Source organism: Ambystoma mexicanum, chromosome 5q, assembly GCF_040938575.1.
Source record: "Ambystoma mexicanum isolate Mex_15411 chromosome 5q, UKY_AmexF1_1, whole genome shotgun sequence".
In the NCBI taxonomy this organism is placed as follows: domain Eukaryota; kingdom Metazoa; phylum Chordata; class Amphibia; order Caudata; family Ambystomatidae; genus Ambystoma; species Ambystoma mexicanum.
In genome coordinates, this window is record NC_090933.1 from 1,312,214,607 (window position 1) to 1,312,235,112 (window position 20,506).

A 20,506-nucleotide genomic window follows, 5' to 3' on the forward strand; every position below is an offset into this window, starting at 1 on the left:
CACTCCTTCATGCCGAAGGGTCTGTCAAAATTCCACCGTAGCGAGCCTTTGGTGTTACCAGTGTTTTCAGAAGCCTTCGTCACCGGCTCAAAGGGCCTTGCGCTCGCTGGATGTTGCTTGTGCTCCAAAGTTCTACGTGGCACACACAGTTTTCAGAAGACTTCAAAGGCCTTGTCCAGGTTTTCCCTCTCAAGGTGGCTCTCTGGACGCATCACGCACTGTCATCGGTTGGCGAACCGACAGCTGCCTGGCCCTCCGAGAGCCCACTCCACCACTGTGATCGATGCGACGACAGCTTTCTTGTCTGGTGTGCCCCTGCTGGACATCTGCAGGGCTGCTATGTGGAGGTCCACGCACACCTTCACAAGATTCTACTGCGTCGACAGCGATTCCAGGGAGGAGTCACTCGGCCAAGCAGTACTACGCAACCTGTTCGCTTGAGGTGAGCCTGTTACGGAGGTAAGAGTTGATTGCTTCTGTTGAGCCTTGCCACCTCCCGTTGTGTAATGTTGTACTCCTATGTATTCGTTATTCATGAGCATATGAATCCATGCCAGACCCCATGTTGGAGGAAGGAAAAAGTTACTTGCCTGTAAATATTGTTCTCCTGCATGGGTCTGGCATGGATTCGCATGCAAACCCTCCCTCCCTACCCCTCTGCGGCTCTTCTTGGTCATACTGTCACTTTGCATGCTTACCAAATCTAAAATGACTGCCAGAGAGGGGGCTTGGGGAGAGAACTGTCATTGGCTGGGGCAGTATGACCCAAAGTACAGTGATTGGTTTAGAGGAGAAATACAGTTTGTAAGTGAAAGTAAAACAGTTTTTTCTTTTACCGAGGAGTCCCGGCCGGATGACTGGGACTATTCATGAGCATGTGAATCCCTGCAAGAACCATGCTGGAGAACAAAAGTTACAGGTAAGTAACTTGTCTGTTATTTGACAAAACAAGACGCCACTAGGACTGCCTTATCAAATAATAATAATGGTCGTAGCTTGCTCCCTTTTTAGATTTAGGTTAGGCGTTTTTCCAACCTACCTATACAGTTTAATAAACACCCTTGAACTGTGATCACTTCTGTCTGTCTGTACTGTTGCCACCATGAGTTCCTTGCACAGGGATGCCTCTCTTCATAGATCCTGCAGGGCCTGGGGATTGCTTCATTGCCCATGCCAGGAGTACCTTTCCTAATAGATGCCGCAGGGCCTGGAGATTGCTTCATTGCCCATGCCAGGAGTACCTTTCCTAATAGATGCTGCAGGACCTGTGGATTGCATCATTGCCCATGCCCAGGAGTACCTTTCATAATAGATGCCATAGGGCCTGGAGATTGCTTCATTGCCCATGCCAGGGATGCCTTTCCTAATAGATGCCGCAGGGCGTGGAGATTGCTTCATTGCCCATGCCAGGAGTACCTTTCCTAATAGATGCCGCAGGGCCTGGAGATGGCTTCAGTGCCCATGCCTGGAGTACCTTTCCTAATAGATGCCGCAGGGCCTGGAGATTCCTTCAGTGCCCATGCCCGGGAAGCCTCTCCTAATAGATGCTGCAGGACCTGTGCAATGCATCATTGCCCATGCCAGGAGTACCTTTCCTAATAGATGCTGCAGGGCCTGGAGATTGCTTCATTGCCCATGCCAGGAGTACCTTTCCTAATGGATGCTGCAGGACCTGTGCATTGCATCATTACCCATGCCAGGAGTACCTTTCCAAATAGATGCTGCAGGGCCTGGAGATTGCTTCATTGCCCATGCCAGGAGTACCTTTCCTAATGGATGCTGCAGGACCTGTGCATTGCATCATTGCCCACACCCAGGAGTAACTTTCCTAATAGATGCCGCAGTGCCTGGAGATTCCTTCATTGCCCATGCCAGGAGTACTTTTCCTAATAGATGCCGCAGTGCCTGTGCATTGCATCATTGCCCATGCCCGGAGTACCTTTCCTAATAGATGCCGCAGGGCCTGGAGATTGCTTCATTGCCCGTGCCAGGCATGGCTCTACTAATAGATGCTGCAGGACTTGTGGATTGCATCATTGCCCATGCCAGGAGTACCTTTCCTAATAGATGCTGCACGACCTGTGCATTGCATCATTGCCCATGCCCATGAGTACCTTTTCTAATAGATGCCACAGGGCATGGAGAGTGCTTCATTGCCCATGCCAAGAGTACCGTTCCTAATAGATGCCACAGGGCCTGGAGATTCCTTCATTGCCCGTGCCAGGCGTGGCTCTACTAATAGATCCTGCAGGACCTGTGGATTGCATCATTACCCATGCCAGGAGTACCTTTCCTAATAGATGCTGCATGACCTGTGCATTGCATCATTGCCCATGCCCATGAGTACCTTTTCTAATAGATGCCACAGGGCATGGAGAGTGCTTCATTGCCCATGCCAAGAGTACCGTTCCTAATAGATGCCACAGGGCCTGGAGATTGCTTCATTGCCCATGCCAGGAGTACCTTTCCTAATAGATGCCGCAGGGCCTGGAGATTGCTGCAGTGCCCATGCCTGGAGTACTTTTCCTAATAGATGCAGCAGGGCCTGTGGATTGCATCATTGCCCATACCAGGAGTACCTTCCCTAATAGATGCCATAGGGCTTGGAGATGGCTTCATTGCTCATGCAAGGGATGCCTTTCCCAATAGATGCCGCAGTGCCTGTGCATTGCATCATTGCCCATGTCAGGAGTACCTTTCCTAATAGATGCTGCAGGGTCTGGAGATTGCTTCATTGCCCATGCCAGGAGTACCTTTCCTAATAGATGCTGCAGGACCTGTGCATTGCATCATTGCTCATGCCAGGAGTACCTTTCCTAATAATGCCGCAGGGCCTGGAGATTGCTTCATTGCCCATGCCAGGAGTACCTTTCCTAATAGATGCTGCAGGACCTGTGCATTGCATCATTGCCCATGCCAGGAGTACCTTTCCTAATAGATGCCGCAGGGCCTGGAGATTGCTTCATTGCCCGTGCCAGGTGTGGCTCTACTAATAGATGCTGCAGGACCTGTGGATTGCATCATTGCCCATGCCAGGAGTACCTTTCCTAATAGATGCCGCAGGGCCTGGAGATTCCTTCATTGCCCATGCCAGGAGTACCTTTCCTAATAGATGCTGCAGGACCTGTGCATTGCCTCATTGCCCATGCCAGGAGTACCTTTCCTAATAGATGCCGCAGCGCCTGGAGATTGCTTCATTGCCCATGCCAGGAGTACCTTTCCTAATAGATGCTGCAGGACCTGTGGATTGCTTCATTGCCCATGCCTGGAGTACCTTTCCTAATAGATGCTGCAGGACCTGTGGATTGCATCATTGCCCATGCCCAGGAGTACCTTTCATAATAGATGCCATATGGCCTGAAGATTCCTTCTTTGCCCATGCCAGGAGTACCTTTCCTAATAGATTATGCAGGGCATGGAGATTGCGTCATTGCCCATGCCAGGAGTACCTTTCCTAATAGATGCCGCGGGGCCTGGAGATTGCTTCATTGCCCATGCCAGGAGTACCTTTCCTAATAGATGCAGCAGGGCCTGGAGATAGCTTCAGTGCCCATGCCTGGAGTACCTTTCCTAATCGATGCAGCAGGGCCTGTGGATTGCATCATTGCCCATGCCAGGAGTACCTTCCCTAATAGATGCCGCAGGGCCTGGAGATGGCGTCAGTGCCCATGCCCGGGAAGCCTCTCCTAATAGATGCTGCAGGACCTGTGCATTGCATCATTGCCCATGCCAGGAGTACCTTACCTAATAGATGCTGCAGGGCCTGTGCATTGCATCATTGCCCATGCCAGGAGTACCTTTCCTAATAGATGCTGCAGGGCCTGTGCATTGCATCATTGCCCATGCCAGGAGTACCTTTCCTAATAGATGCCCCAGGGCCTGGAGATTGCATCATTGCCTGTGCCAGGTGTGGCTCTACTAATAGATGCTGCAGGACTTGTGGATTGCATCATTGCCAATGCCAGGAGTACCTTTCCTTATAGATGCTGCAGGGCCTGGAGATTGCTTCATTGCCCATGGCAGGAGTACCTGTCCTAATAGATGCTGCAGGACCTGTGCATTGCATCATTGCCCATGCCAGGAGTACCTTTCCTAATAGATGCCGCAGTGCCTGTGCATCATTGCCCATGCCAGGAGTACCTTGCCTAATAGATGCTGCAGGGCCTGGAGATTGCTTCATTGCCCATGCCAGGAGTACCTTTCCTAATAGATGCCGCAGGGCCTGGAGATGGCTGCAGTGCCCATGCCTGGAGTACCTTTCCTAATAGATGCAGCAGGGCCTGTGGATTGCTTCATTGCCCATACCAGGAGTACCGTTCCTAAAAGATGCCGCAGGGCCTGGAGATTGCTTCATTGCCCGTGCCAGGTGTGGCTCTACTAATAGATGCTGCAGAACCTGTGGATTGCATCATTGCCCATGCCAGGAGTACCTTTCCTAATAGATGCCACAGGGCCTGGAGATTCCTTCATTGCCCATGCCAGGAGTACCTTTCCTAATAAATGCTGCAGGACCTGTGCATTGCCTCATTGCCCATGCCAGGAGTACCTTTCCTAATAGATGCCGCAGCGCCTGGAGATTGCTTCATTGCCCATGCCAGGGTTACCTGTCCTAATAGATGTTGCAGGACCTGTGCATTGCATCATTGCCCATGCCAGGAGTACCTTTCCTAATAGATGCTGCAGGACCTGTGCATTGCATCATTTCCAATGCCCAGGAGTACCTTTCCTAATAGATGCCGCAGGATCTGTGGAATGCATGATTGCCCATGCCGGGGGACTCGATGCCACGAGATTCAGCCTTATGCGTTTACAGCCACTTTTTATATGGGGTTATGTTTATATATATATATATATATATATTTTATTTTTTTTTTTCGTGTTATGCGCTGCATGCCCCTGGCCCTCAGGGCGCCCATGTTACAGGTGAAGTAAGAATTGGTGATTTTGTGTTATTTCACGTGGGCACAGTGATATCTATGTTAACAAAGCTTGTTGTCTTGCAGCGTTTTGTTATTATGTTTGGGCGACATCTGATATAAAATGTTTTCTGCATATTTTAAACACATTGATGGGACCCACTTTCATAATATTTGATGGGACCCGTGAGAGATGCCAGCAAGTCTAGTCTCAGTAGGGGAGCAAGTACCATGGGGTGATGCCTGATGGGATGTAGCCTGCCATGCCGGATCCGGGTGCCATGCACTTTACTTAAAGCTGCATAGCGAAAGGCAGGGTTCAGTTATTAAGAGGGATCTAAATAAAGTGCTCGCTCATATTGCCATATAGGAGACCCCTTAATACCTCCACCTTGTGTTTAGGTGTAGAAATGTCTAGGCCTCAATGTACACTTCCCATTATTCAATGGATTCTTGGTGAATAAGGAAAGATGCGCTTTGTGCATGTGGAGAACTGAGAGGGTGATTAACTCTTTATGTAGCTGAGCGTGGGAGAGCGGTCGCCGGTGGCCCCGAGGGAACTGCAGGCCTGGAAGCCCTGCCTCGGCATCCCTAGCGGGCATCCGTGAGTAGATTGTGTTTTTGTTTAAAAAAAAAAAAAAAGAAAAGTTTCATCTGCGCTCGTAGCGCGTTGTTGTGCCTGCTCTCCCCCTCCCCTCCCGCTTCCTGGTTCTCCTCTCCCTCCCGCCTCCCTGCCCGCCCACACACCCCCTCCCCTTCCTCTCCTCCCTCTTACTATAACTACACCCTTTGGGGCAGCCCTCTGCCCGGCAGCCCCCTGCGGCTAAGGGCCCCAAGGCCAAGGGCGACTCCTTCAGTTGCGGCTCCCTGTGTGTCTGCAGGTGTCCGCAGGGGACGCAAGGCGCCTGTACTTTGCCATTTCCACCTTTGCGCGGCCCACCCCACCTACACCTGGTCACTTCCTTCGCATGGTGACTTCACCTCACTGTGTTCCACAGTTGAGGTAAACTTGGGTTTTTTCTCCCCTCGCAGGATTCTCTAACTTAGGTGGCCTCTGTACCTAATACTCATTTACTGTTCTGAAATGTGGTAAACTTGGGCTTGCCGCTCACGTCCTGCCTGCGTGCTTCTCATATCGTCTGTCTTCCCGCCCCCACACTCCCTCCTACTCCATGGTGCTCTCTATCTCTCCTATCTTCTCTAACTGCTTCTCTATTGACTATCCTGCTCTCCTCACTAAATCTGGTAGGAAAAAGTTTAAAAAGGACATCCTGGTCTCCAACCCAGGCCTCCCTATCGCTGACACCTACACTAGTGCCTGCTCTAAGGAAACTCATACTGACATCCTCTTTTTCGTGCCTTCACCTGACCTATGGACCCTTCATATGGTCTCTGTGCTCTCTCCTTTTTCCTCTTCTCCCATTAATGGTGGCACCCGTTGGGATGTCCTCTTGGCCCCCTTCCGCTCCTCTAAGGCCATCATTAATGTGTACGCTAATGGGACCGTCTTGGTCCAAGGCCCTCAGGCCAACCTTCACCTCTTTGATAGACGCTTCCCTCGCCTCATCAACTTCCTTTCCTCCCCTGCTGTCCCCCCCGTCTTCGGCTACCTTGCCTCTACCCTCCCTCCCTGCCCCCTCTCGCACTCCCTCTTCACCTCCTTCTTCTACACCTCCGCAGGGCGTACCTCTGATCTGTACCCCTCCCCGGAAGTCCTTCAAGGATGGCAACCTTCTCCACTTTGCCACTCTTAACTCTCGCTCTGCCATCAAGCATTCCTCCGATATCTGTCGCCTTCTTGAGGAACTGGACCTTGACGTCCTCGGTCTCACTGAGACATGGTTCACAGCCAGCTCTGTCACGAGCTTTGACACACTCCTACCTGAAGGTTACAAGATCCTCTCTGTGCCCAGGCCCAACCGTGCAGGGGGGGTGTTGCCCTTATCTTCCCTGAGTGGATTCCTGCCACTGTCACTCCTACGCAGACCTACTCCTCTTTTGAATGTCTTGTCTGCCGACTCTCCCTCTCTCTCCTAGCCATTCCCTTACCGTGGCTACTATCTATCGGCCACCTGGTCAAATTTCCTCCTTCCTCTCTGAGTGGGCTGACCTCTCCTCCTCACTCCTGTCCTCTACCACTCAACTCCTCTTTCTTGGTGACTTCAACATCCACCTAGATGCCTCCTGTCCCCCCACTGGACTCTTTCGTGACCTCTGCGACTCTCTCTCACTCTCTATTCTCCCGTCTGGGCCTACTCATTCTGCAGGGCACACTCTTGATGCTCTGATCTCTTCTGACCTTCCCCTCTCTGTCCCTCTCTCCACTCCACTCTCCTGGAGTGATCACTTTCTCCTATCCTCCCACCTCACCCCCCCTACCCCACAGGCAAAGCCACCCTCATCATTGCCACCCACCTTCTCGGTCATCCGACCCAAGAAGCGCGTGTCAGTTGCGGCTTTCGCTGCCACCTTCTCGCCCCCCCCATCGGCTGACTCCCACCCTGACACAGCCCTCTCCTTGCTCCACTCTGCTATATCTGATACTCTTGATATCCTTGCCCCTGTCATGAAAATCCGCCTGAAGCCCAAATCCAAATGTAACTCCTGGTATGATTCGGATCTCGTCACCCTAAAACGCAAGTGCAGGGTGGCAGAGAGGAAATGGCGTGCTTCATGTTCATCCTCTGACAAACTGGCCTGCCGCCTCCTCCAAAGGCAATACCGTCTCTCTGTTCTCACCAAGAAGAGAGCCCTTATCCAAGCCCGCATCTCTGCGGCATCTAACAACTCGGCTGAACTCTTTAAAATCTGCAAGGAGCTTGCCAACCCTGCTGCAGTCTCTACCTCTCCTGTCCCCTACCAGGCCCTCTGCACTGCACTGGCCTCCCACTTCATCTCTAAAACTCAGGACATCCTGTCCTCACTCTCCTATCACCTCCCCCCCCTCTCTTCCCTGCTCTTCCTCTGGCCCTTCTGCAGCCACCCCTCCTCCCTCCTTCTCTGCCTTTCCCCTTTTTTCTGCTGACAAGGTTTCCAGATAAGTCCGATCTATGAAAGTCTCGTCTAAACAGATTCACCCCTGTTCCTCCAAAACGATCAAGGACCACATCGACTCCCTGGCTCCTGCCCTGGCTGACTTTTGCAACCACTATTTCGCCTCTGGAGTCTTCCCATCCCCCCTCAAGCACTCCCTTGTGCATCCTCTCCTTAAGAAACCCTCTGCCGACCCCTCCTGTCCGGCTAACTATCGCCCAATCTCCATCACTCCCTTCCTGGGCAAGCTCCTGGAGAAACTGGCCATCTCCCAGCTTAACCTCCATGCTGAAGCTGTTGATAGTCTCCATGACCATCAATCTGGCTTCAGAGCGGCCAGAAGCACGGAAACTGCTCTCCTGAACAACCGTGAGGACCTGCTCTTGAACCTCGACTCCAACACTCCGTGTGTTCTCATTCTGCTCGATCTCTCTTCTGCCTTTGACACTGTCAACCATGCCATCCTGCTCAACCGTCTCCGTGATAACCTGGGTATCACTGGTCAGGCTCTGGCGTGGCTGACCTCTTTCCTTTCCAATCGACCCTCCCAGGTCAAACTTGGGTCCTTCCTCTCTGACATCTTTTTCTCCACCTGTGGCGTTCCCCAGGGATCTAATCTCTCTCCCTGGCTGTTCAACCAGTATCTGGCACTCCTTGCCCACCGCATCGCCGCCCTCTGCCCCAACTTTCAGTGCTATGCGGACGATACCCAGCTCATTTTCAGGCTACCCTCAGCCTCCTCCTCTCCCTCCCTCATCTCCGACTGTCTGTCTGCTATCCAGGAATGGTGTGCTGCCAATGACCTCTGCCTTAATGCTAGTAAGACTGAGATCCTACTCATCGGCACACCCACTCCCTCCTTCCCTGCAGCTCTCTGGCCGGCCTCTTTTGGCCCTCTTCCTGCTCCTACCTGCAAGGCAAAAAACCTCGGGGTCATCTTCGACTCCACACTCTCCTTCTCTCCTCATATATCTGACATCTCTAAGAAGTCACATTACCAGCTGCACCTCCTCAGAGGTATTCTTCCCTTCCTCTCCTTCCCCCAGAAGCTCACTGTCTCCCGAGCCCTGGTTCTCTCGAAGGTGGACTACTGTAACAGCCTCTATCTTAATCTGCCTGCCTCCACTCTCCGCCCTCTGCAACTCATCCAGAACAGAACTGCGAGACTTGTCCTTGGCCTCAAGCCCAGGGACCGTATCTCTCCAGGACTGAAATCTCTACACTGGCTCCCAGTGGCTGCGAAGATTAAGTTCAAAACCCTCTGCATTGTCCACAAGGCCTTCTGGGGCCTAAATACCTTCAACTCTCTCTTCCTAAATATCTTCCTTCCCGAGCCCTACGCTCATCCGTCTCCAACTCCCTCAGGGTCAGCCGCTTCTCGAAGCAACGAGCTGGGGGTAGATCTCTCTCCGCGGCAGGGGCCTCCCTCTGGAACAGCCTTCCTGCCTCCCTGAAACTTGAGGAGAACCATCTCTGGTTCCGGAAGCACCTCAAAACCTTCCTCTTCACTTCTGCTTTCTCTCTCCCTCTCCCCTGCTAAATTCTTCAACAAAACTGCATTGATTCTGCAACTGGGCCACTCTCACCGACCTCGGTCCTGGGCCCAGTCACTCTTCCCTTGCACTGCCTCCCTGGCAACCCCTGCACTGCGGGACTGTCTCTGTATCACTACAGCCCCCCCCCAGCACTTGTCTGCACTTACCTTGCACTTGCCACCAGCTGGCCCTATTTATTTATTATTTTATTTCTATTCTACTTATTTGTACTGCACCCCTCCCCCCCTTCCCCTTGCACTTTTTCCATTCCCCCTACCCCTGCACTTGCGCGGTCTGAATGACACCTGGCCTAGTAGGATCGTTGTCTGTCTTCCCCTTGTTCCCCCCTCCCTGCCTCGTCGCGCCTTGAAACACTTGTGTATAGGCGCGTTACAAATGCCATATCATATCGTATCATATGCTGGGCTAATGGCTTCCTGCATGAAGTCATTTACCCCTAAACGTGGCTGTGTTGCACTTGTGAACAAGTTGGGTCCCCATCACTCCCAGGCATTCCACTGTTTAGCGCTGGTTACTGAGCTTCGCTGGAAGCGCAAAGTCAAAGCTCCATTACCATTTTGCTTCCATCTCTGAACATTCAACAATAAATCCCATGTCTACTCTTCACCTGGGTTTACACCCCTTCATGGTTCTGCAGAGAAGATTGCACCTTATGCTGCTGGATGCAAGTCCCCTTTCCAAATTCTTCCACCTGCTTCCAAATGACTACCGCCACCCTCCGCTAGCCCCTTGTTATCCAGTATGTGCCTTATCTGCGCTCACAAGCGTGGCGTTTCTTTAGAATCTATGGTCTAACTTCCACCAGCCTAAAAAGAAACGGGTACATCTTCTGCTACGTCTTAACCTCTGCTGATCCGAGTTACTATCCGCTCTTGTCACTCAAGGATGTGGACACATGACATCTGCAACCATTGGCATTGTCCTAGACGCTTGTGAATGAATGAGCAAGCAAAGCTTGTATTCAATCATAAAATGTCAAATTCTAAAGTAGGTGAGTACATATTCCAGCACACTGACGTCAGTGAAGGTCAGTACTAGCACTTATGTGATCACCATTACAATATTGAGTTTCAAGGAGGGAAAAGTTAAAGTTTAGATCAGAAAATACTTTGTAAGTAGTAAAACAGTTAGCTTCTCCCAGGGGGATGTAGGCAGTCTTTTTATCCCAACAATAATACCTGTGAGGGAACACGCACTGCCAAAGCAAACCAGTTCAGAAGGGGGCCTTTAGGGAGCCAGGACAGCCAAAGTCAATGGACCAGTTCAAGTTCTAAAGCTCTCTTCTTAGGACAATGTGTTAAAATAGGTGGCAGTTCAGTAGAAAATCACAGAAGCTCAAGAGGAGCCACATTGAAGAAGCTGGGAGGCCAGTGTAGGTCAGTTGAGGTCAACTCAAAAAGATATAAAATGGTACTTCCCAAGCTAGGAAGCACCACAATTGGTACAAGATAGATGTACCCCAAGCCCCCACAGTACCTGAGAATTGAAGAATTGGCTCCAGCTGGATGCCTTCCTGTTGCAGTGTAGCAGACCCTGTTTCTGGTCCTTGGTGACAAAAGGGAGAACGTCTGGCGGGCTACTGCAGCAGCACTCTGGTGAGGGGTTCTGCGGCAATGGATTCTCCTCGATTCAGCAGCCTTTTGTGGTTTTGGTGCCTTTTTCTCAGCACCAAAGAACGAGGAACAGCTCTGGTTGGAAGTAACTTGATTTCTTGGTCCTGGACTCTGGTGAGGGGGACTGTGGATGAAGATTTCCTGCTTCTGTAGGGTCATCTGGATGCCCATAAAGTTTTGGCCGGATTCGCACTTCCGAAGACCATGCACTCGTTGATCGTCAGGGGACCCTGGGCATGGGGATGCTGCAGCCTTGGAAAGTCACAGCAAGTCAGGGGTTGTGCCAAAATGAAGCTTGTCTCAAGGCTAGTTGTACCCACCAGCCCAAGGGAGGAAATCGTCCCTTACGAGTCTTCCCACTCGAAACGTATACTGGGTCAGCACAGCTGCAGGGCTTCACTGGGCACTTCGTGGTCCAGGAGGGTGCTGCTGAGCCTCTTCATGTCTTCACCAGATGTTGTCCTCCAGTGGTAGTCTATGCTCTAGTCCCAAAAAACCTTGCCTTTTAAGCAAGTTACCATACATTCCTGCTGGACAGCCAGCTGACTAATCCTAACTGGTTTCGCCCAGGCACTCCTAGAGGCAAAGGACAGGAAAGTTTCAGGGCCCTCCCTCACTTCCTGCCTTTCCAGACACACCGGAGCCTGGGCAGGCTTCAGAGCTTAAGCCCTCCAAAGGGAAAATGCACTAAGGACCCAAACCCGAATCAAACAGAGTGAAAGCTCAGAAGGAACTAACTGACAAGAAATGGCAAAAAAAAGACAGGGGCCGTTTTAGGAAAATGGTCACACATGGGTGCTGTACTGCAGCTGAGAAATCAGCCTGCAACTACATGGCACAAAGGTAGTAAAAAAGAAAACACTGCCATCAGGCATTCAAGTTAGTTAAAGTAACAGAATGGTACATGAGAAGTGGGATAAGCAGGTACTATGTAATCCCCCAGCACTCCAGACAGTGGTGTGTGCTGGACCCACAAAAGAAGCAAATAAGACAAAAGTAATCTTACTATTCCTGGGAACTGTAGTTCACCCAAGAAAATGTATTTAAACATTAAGTCAAGTCCAAGGGACTTTCAGTGGCACTGCACTCAAAAGGTGCTGTGTGTCACAATGCAAAAACCAGATGCCTATGGAGTCTACCAGACTCCATTAAACGGTAAGAAACACAGAATCCTAGTCAGAAAAAGAAATGAGGGAGCACTCACTCGGGTGTCAAAATATAAAAGCCCTGAGTCCAGCAAAAGAGCTGAGGGTCTCTAAGGTTAAAGGGAATTGGCACATAAATGAAAGGCACATAAATGAAAATTCTCCCCAACACCCTTCCCTGGGATTTCTATTTACCATGAACAGTTCCTCATACAAAAGTTCCTTGTGTCTTGTTGGGCCCACAGTGGCACTGTCGCGCACAACATTTTATGATTCTATTTACTTCAGAATTCTGCTGTCTTTCTCTGCCGGGATTTTGCTCCTGCTTGTCTGGTTAAAACAGTCCTAGTATACTTGCTTAGGACCTCTTGTTTCCACACACTTGCAAATTGCCTGGTTTCCTCTCCTGCCGGGGCTTCTTGTATGTATCCCTGTGGTTGCCTGGTATACTCTCCTGTCAGGACATCTTGGGTTCATCCACTTCCACAATTGTACATTAACTTTATTGGATAATATATTGTATTGCTCGCCCAGAGTGCACGGACAGTCATTTATCACCAGTTCAGTTGCAGAGCCAATACTTTGAACGCAGGTAGACAACGCAATGATTTACAACCACACACGCACACTTGGAGAGTAAGTAGCACTTATACAGCTATTTATTCATAATTAGACATACATAAGCAGTAAGTGATAACACAGGAATAAATCACAGATAAATCACAGAAAAGATAGTAAGTTAGCAGGAATACATCACCATGGGCGTAACTGAATCCCTCATCTCACCAGAAACGGCTGGAAGACCCCGGTAACAGCCAGGCCGAGAGCACAACAGCCCACTGGTATGTCGGAACAAGGCGTCCCCACTCCGACTGAGGTCTTTGCGCTTATCCCGTCTGACCGTTGAGGGGTTCCGCATATATGCACTCCTAAAAAAGGGGTGGCAATTTCTCGAACCTTCTGGCATGGTGCTTGCGCATTGATGAGTGACCGTTGGTTGCCAGCTGGGTCAACCGACAGTAACCTCCAGAAGCAAAGCGCTTCCCTCTCCTAAAAAAAGCCTTGGAAAACAGTTCTATAACTCATCTCGAAACCTTGGCGCGGGCATAGCAAACCACAACAAATCTTATCAGGTACCAGCCGGCACCTGCGGATCTTAGCTTTCCCAGCGCTGTGTCCTTGGCTGAGAAGGCCTGCATTCCATGCCCAGCAGCGAATAACGTTGAAAACATGTTTCGCAAAGCAAGTGCAGCTTTCCACTGAGGCATGGATAAATATCCATTATGGCTCTGAGTGCCCCCAGAATGCACTGCGCACCAGCGCCATGTTTTAGCTTGAGCATCACATATATCCTCTTGATATATTATGTGCTTTGGTATATTCATTTCTGATGCTTGTTAATCTGCTTAGAATAGCATGCTGTGCATATGGTCCGACATCCAGTGGTAACCGCAGAGTATTGCATCTTGTCTTTCGAGGATCAAAAGGGGATGTCGGCATAGGCGTGTCTGTAACACAATCCCTAAAGTGACGTGTAGTGTACCCAAAATCCCTCGCGCGCCAAGGTCCCTCATTGTTTTTTTCCACCCAGTTTACTGGTCGCCCTAATGCGGACCTCTTACATAGAGAAGCGTTATTGTCATATTTATCGACTGTCATTATTCCCATTAAGTCACTTCGACGGTTCATCCTGCGAGACAACGCCGAAGACTGCTGCAGACTTTTGATGCCTGTTGATCCGGGTGGCGCTGCCGCCCACGTGGCCGGGCCTTCTGGCTGCCCTATAGAGTAGGGACAGTGGGGTCGGGGAGAGTGGGGTCAGGGTGGACATATTAACGTACAAGTATGCCTTTCCTCTTTCACCCCCGTTGCTCCCTGGGTTTTGTCATCGATGTATCTTACACTATGGAAAAGATGCCATTTAGGTTTTGCCCGACGTTTAGGGGCAAATACCAGTGGAAAGACGAGCACCTTAGTTGTAACAATTTTACTTCTCCACGACCACAAAGAGGCGTATTGTGCGGCCTGTAAACTCCTGCGCCCAAGACACTTAAGGAGCGTCGATTGAATCGGTGGGAGGCCAACAGCATGTCGCAGGCCGAATGTTCTTCCCCCCCCCCCCCCCCCACCGCCGCAACCACCGAAAGTGATCGGGGCACCAGCGATGACAAGGCCTCTGTGTCGGAAGCCATTGACATAACGGCAGACACCTCTTGGTCCACGACGCCTGTCCCTGACCCCACTAGGCCTGACGTGAGTCCCGCTATGGGGAAAACGCCCAGCGACAGGGGCGCACACGAGCATTACGCTAAACACACAATCCAAGGTTCTGCTTCGGTCGTGCCTTCGAAGTGTACCAAAGCGCCAACGGAACCGTCGTAACTTTCACCGGGATCCGCTGGTCGGCATGATCAGTAGCCTTCCCTGCAACCGCAGCCGCGGCCTGCGACTGGGCAATCCAAAACAAAGGGTGCTAACCCTAAAAAACATGCGACTATTGAGGCATGCCAGGAGGACATGCAAACACTGCTTAAGGCCCCGGTGGTGCCGAAACCCACCGCTCAGCCTCCGGTTCACCCGGTAACGTCGAAGTCCACCGCTCAGCCTCTGGTTCTGCCGGTGGACCGACCAGATTCCCTGAGCATTGGCGAGAGCATCGCACGGATTGCCTCGGCAGTTAGACTGAAGGAACGGTCAAAGGAGGCAGTGAAGCACAAAGAACGGCCTAGAGACGTGCCAAAAGACAAGTCACAGTGCCCAGAACCCTGCAGGGACTACGCTGAGAGTCCTGTGCCCTTGTCTAGCACATTAGGGGACAGATCCCGATGACAAATGGAAGAAGATGTCTCCTTTCCTCCCCTGGACCAGCGAGAAATTTGAGGGATGTATGGACAGATTATAAAAACTTCTCTTTCTGAGATGCTTGCCCCCAAGAGACCTCAGGAGGACTTTCCTTCTACCCTAGTATCCAAATTTCAAAGGACCTGGGAGGATCCACATGAAGAGTATACCTGTGTCCTCACAGATTAGGATGTCATGGACACGTATGATCAGGAGGAGGATGGCACCTTTCTGGAAAACTATGTGGATGACCAGGCAGATCTTATGGACAATTGGAAAGACAGCCGTCAGGTGGATGCTCCACCTTGGACGTCTTCTACTCACAACCAGGACCCCGATGCCCTGTGCATAGATTCTCCCCCATCCACTCCGGCGCGCCTCCCCAGTGGACAATCGGATGGCGTTCAATGCCATCTTGAAGGCGGCTGACAATTTTCAGATCGCCACTCAAGAAGCTTTACCAGATACTGATTTCGTGGAGGATATACTGAAAGAAAAACATCTGGCCAGCCAGGCCATCCCTTTGTTGAACTCCATCAAAAGGAGGTTGGCGCCTTCCTTGTTGACACCAGCACAGACCAGGGCGTTGAACCCTAGGGTGGAGAAGTTGTTTCGTCGTCCTCCAACCGACCTTGCCTATATGAAGGGACATGCCACACCAGACTCTTTATTGGTCACCACCACTAGAAAACGGGCTGGTGTTCCCCTGTCTACAGGAGAGGCACCACCGATAAGGAGTCCGAGATTATATGCACTAGTGAAGAGGGTCACAACGGCTGCTGCGTTTTTCCACCAGAATAGCAAATAACACTATGCTATTGGCTAGCTATGCAGATGCCCAGTGGAACCTTCTGCAAGAAGGCCTTCAGGAAGTGGCGGAACCTACATGGACGAAGTTGCTAGCCATTGTTTTGGAAGGCAGGCAAGTCAACCAGAATGTGCTCAAGAACACTCTGGACGCTGCTGAGACGGCAGGAAGAACCCTGGCTCAAGGCACCTTGCTTAAGCAGCATGCATGGCTAAGGAACTATGGTTTCAAGCCAGATACCCAAGCTGCCCTGATAAACCTGTTGAGGAGACCAACCTGTTTGGCAAGGCAGTGGACAATGCACTGGAAACAGCCAAGAAGGAACATGAAACACTCAAGTCCCTTGAACAGATTACCCAGAAACCCTCTCCTCAGAGAGGAAGCGGCTCTCGCCGGTCTTTTCTTGGGCCATCTTGTTTTCCCCAGAACCAGTATAATGCAGCAAACGACTGGAATTCGGGTCAGGGGTCTAATACATCCACCACTTACCCACCCAGAGGACTGCGACTTGGGAAAGGAAGAGGGCGAGCTTCCAACCCCAGAGGCACCCTGGCCTCTGGCCAGAAATGACCTTCGGATCCAGGTCCCCTCCCATGCCAACCCGGTCGGGGGGCATATAACATCTTTCCTTTCTGCATGGGAGGGGATAACAGACCAGTGGGTACTCAAGAAGGTTGCCCAAGGGTACTGCATAGAATTTGCCCGACCACCCCCATTCAGACTGCCAAAATCAAGATGCCTGATGCCGGACCACCTGCAAATCCCACTGCGAGAGGTGGAAACGCTTCTAGGAAAGGACGCCATAGAAGCCGTCCCTATTCTACAGGTAAACAAGGGTATTTATTCAGTGTACATCCTTGTACCCAAAAAGGATCTCGCCATGCGCCCTGTGCTAGACTTGCGCCCAGCGAACAAATTTGTCAACAGAAATTTCCCATGGTCACTCTACAGGAAGTAATCCCCACTGTTGAAACAGGGGCATTACATGGAAACATTGGACATGAAAGATGCATACTTTCATATTTCAATGTTGCCAGCGCACCGGAAAGTACTCCCCTTTGGCATTGCCTCAGCGCCAAGGGTGTTCACGAAGGTACTGGCAGAGGCAGCAGCGCACCTACGCAGACTATCCATCCTGTTTTACCCTTACCTCGACAACTGGCTCATAAGAGGGGAGACCTACGAAACATGCCTATTGAACACTCAGAAGACAATAGACCTCTATTCATCTCCATCAACGAGAAGAAATCCAGTTTAGACCCCAGTCAAGTCAAACAGTTTCTAGGGGCTCTAGTTCGGAAAAAAGACAGCCTTGTCTTCCACTCCGAGAGGGTTCAGAGCATGTTGTTTCAGATCCCTCAGTATGTAGCCACTCGGGAAGTGACGGTACGCAAGGCCATGCGACTGCTAGGAATGATGCTGTCCTGCATTTACTTAGTTCCTCACGCATGTCTGCGCATGCGTCCCATGCAATAATGGTTCAACAGCCCGTGGTGTCAGGCCAGCGGACAATGGTAAGATCTGGTAGTTGTCTCACCAGCCCTCATTCTCTCTCTGCAGTGGTGGTCGAGGGAAAACCTCTTGAAGTGGAAAACCTTCACCACCCCCACAGTAGAAACCACTCTCACGACAGATGCATCTCTCACAGGGTGTGGGGGGTGGGGGCTCTCACCTGCTTCAGCAGACTGCGCACGGCATGTGGTCTCCACAACTAGCGTCCAACCACATCCATCTGTTAGAACTATTAGCGGTATTCAAAGCACTGAAGGCCTTTCAGACACAGCTACAGGGGAAGACAGTCCTGATCGTAACAGACAGCACCACAGCCATGTACTACCTGAACAAACAAGGGGGCACACACACTCCGGGGCTATCCAAAGTGTCCCAAAACATTTGGATATGGGCTCTAAAACACAAGATTTTCCTGTTGTCCCAACATGTTCCAGGGGAACTCAATCTTCTGGCAGACATGCTCAGCAGAGATTTCCCACTGCCCATAGAGTACGAATTGCGGCTACACGAAGATATCGTCTCCAACCTTTTCGCAGAATGGGGCTTCCCAGAGATCTAGAGAACGCCCGATGCCAAGACTACACCTCCAGGTACCCCCAGAATCGCTCCAAGGGGAACGGGCTCTGGATAGCATGGTCAGGAAAATATGTTTAGGCTTCCCCTATACCCCCCCCTCCACCCCCCTGACTCCACTACTCAACAAGATGCACCAGGAGCCAGTGAGCATGATATTGGTCGCCCTCATGTGGGCCCGCCATCCCTGGTTCTCATCTGATGGAGATGTCCCTCTCCCCTCCTATGAAACTACCTTGCCCATACAGCGTGTTATCTCGGGACAGAGGAAAAATACTGCACCCACGTTCGCAGACTCTGAATTTAGCGTCCTGGCTCCTGAGGTCATAGAGTTTGGACACCTTCAACTCCCTCAGAGATGCATTGACCTACTTAGAGAAGCTAGGAAACGTAACGTTCTATATTGCTATTCCAAAGGAAACACTTTATCTGGTGCAATGCCAAGGGAGTCAATCCAATTGAATGCTCTCTTAACACATTGTGTTTTACCTGACTAACTTATTAGACTCGGGATTGGTTTTTAATTCCCTAAAGGTTCACTTAGCTGCTCTCTCAGCCTACACTACGTCACAACAGAAGGTGTTGTGGTGGAAAATACCAGTTATTAAGGCTTTCATGGTAGGGGTTAAATGAATTCATCCCCACATTTCAAACCCGGCTCCCGGATGCGACCTAAATGTGGTCTTGACCAGACTTATGGGGTCGCCCTTTGAACCTATGCATAAGGCAAGTCTCAAAGATCTTACTTATAAAATGCCCTACAATGCTATCACTTGTATAAGAAGGGTTAGTGAACTACAGGCCCTTTCCGTTCTAGAACCTTTTGTTACAGTCCACAGGGATAAGGTGGTTCTGCGCACTCATCCTCCATTTGCGCCTACATTTATTTCAAAGTTCCATGTGAACCAATCAATAGAACTACCTACCTTCTTCCAGAACCCCACTAACGTGGCCGAAGGAAGCTTACACACACTAGATGTGCGCAGGGCAGTCATGTTCTACCTGGAAAGAACTAAACCTCTGAGAAAGACAAACCAGTTTTTCGTTTCAGTGGCAGCTGGTAGAGAAGGGGATCCTGTCTCTAAATCCGCTATCTCAAGGTGGATTGTCAAATGCATCACACTATGTTATACTCTTGCTAAGAGAGAACTGCCGTTCAAGCCTAGACCGCTTTCTACTCGAAGCACTGGGGCTTCCATAGCATTCATTGCAAATGTTCCCCTAGAGTCCATTTGAAAAGCGGCAACCTGGAGTTCTGTAAACACCTTTACAAAACAGAATTGCCTAGACATTGATTCTAGATCTGATTCTCAGCTGGGACAAGCAGTATTAAGAAATCTTGTCACTACTGTTCCTTCTCACAACCCACCTCCAACTCCGGGTACTGCTCGCTAGTCTATGCACAGCATGTGATTCTAAGCAGATTAACAAGCATCAGAAGACATGCATTACTTACTGTAATAGCATTTCTGATGCTTGTTAATCTGCTTAGAATCACATGCTGTGCATATGGTCCGACATCTAGTGGTTACCGAGTAGTATTGCATCTTGTCTTTCGGGGACCGAAAGGGGACGTCGGCATAGGCGTGTCTGTAACACTATCCCTATCGTGACGTGTAGTGTACCCAAAATCCCTCACATGCCAAGGTCCCTCAGATTGTTTTTTCCACCCAGATAACTGGTCGCCCTATAGCGGAGCTCTTACTAGAGACATTGTTTATCTTTACCGAATTGTCATAGAGACATTGTTTATATTTACTGAATTGTCGGTTTATTCCCCGTTAAGTCACTTTGCCCAATAAGAACATCTTCGACGAAGACTACGGGGGAAATAGTCTACGGCTGTGCATTTCGGCGCCTAAGATCCGGCGGCTGGATTTTCCACATGGTCGGGCCCTCTGGCCGACCTATACAGTAGGGAGAGTGGGGTCGGGGTGGCCATATTGTTATGTCTTTCCTCCTTTCCCCTTTTTTCCATGTCTTATGATGATTGTATCTGCTTAGATTCACAAGCGCAACTGGGGTGGAAGAAACAGACGTCTTACTACTTTCTCTCTTTTATCTACTCACTCACAATAGCCTTGGGCTCCCTCATAGCAGAAAAATACAATCCGAGGGATCTCGGCGCGTGAGGAATTTTGGGTACACTACACGCCACGTTCGGGATGGTGTTACAGACAAGCCTATGCCGACGTCCCCTTTCAATCCTCGAAAGACCAGATGACATACTCTGCAGTTACCACTGGATGTCGGACCATATACACAGCATGTGAATCTAATCCGATAAAATCATCAGAAATGCTATTACGGTAAGTAATGCACGTCATATTTGCATTCCATGAATTCGCATACTTTTAAGGGTCTTCATTGTACGTCATTTCCCCTTTTTACAAATAGTATTTTCTCTTTCTCTCGTTCTTTGGTCCGTTTTAATATTTGCATTTAGCGTGATCGCCAATATGTCCCAGAGTCTCCACTATCCTTGGGTTGACTCACCAATTCTTCCTGG

General features: G+C 50.4%; 1 protein-coding gene across 6 annotated transcripts in view; it reads left to right on the forward strand.

Moving 5' to 3' along the window:
* Positions 1-20,506, forward strand: part of LOC138498068 (solute carrier family 52, riboflavin transporter, member 2-like) — a 308,844-nt gene that overhangs the window by 216,839 nt on the left and 71,499 nt on the right. The gene's annotated exons all lie outside the window — the stretch shown is intronic.